Here is a 349-nt window from a genome sequence, read left to right on the forward strand (position 1 = left end):
CCCGCCCCATCGCCCACCTCTCCTCCTCCAGCCTTCGCGCCCCTCCTGAGTCCCCTGGCACGCTCGCTTCTCACCTCCGTGAGCCCCCTCCTTCCGTCCCCATCCCCCACTCCTCTCCAAATGCCCCTGCATCCTCCCCGCCAGGGACTCTGCGTCGCCTCTCTCCCTAGGACCCCTCCCTATCCCGCGCCAGCCCCTCTCTCTTCCTCACGCCACCCTCACGTCCTCTCTCCATTCCGCCCCCGAAATGAGGAGGGGGAGGGGACCCACCCAGCGCCTCCGGGGAGTGGCTGGGGGGGGCGTGGCCGGCCCGTCCCCTCCGCGTCCTACCCGCAGAGTAGGTCAGGGT

This window comes from Myotis brandtii, unplaced genomic scaffold (genome assembly GCF_000412655.1).
Source record: "Myotis brandtii unplaced genomic scaffold, ASM41265v1 scaffold188, whole genome shotgun sequence".
NCBI classification, from domain to species: Eukaryota; Metazoa; Chordata; class Mammalia; order Chiroptera; family Vespertilionidae; genus Myotis; species Myotis brandtii.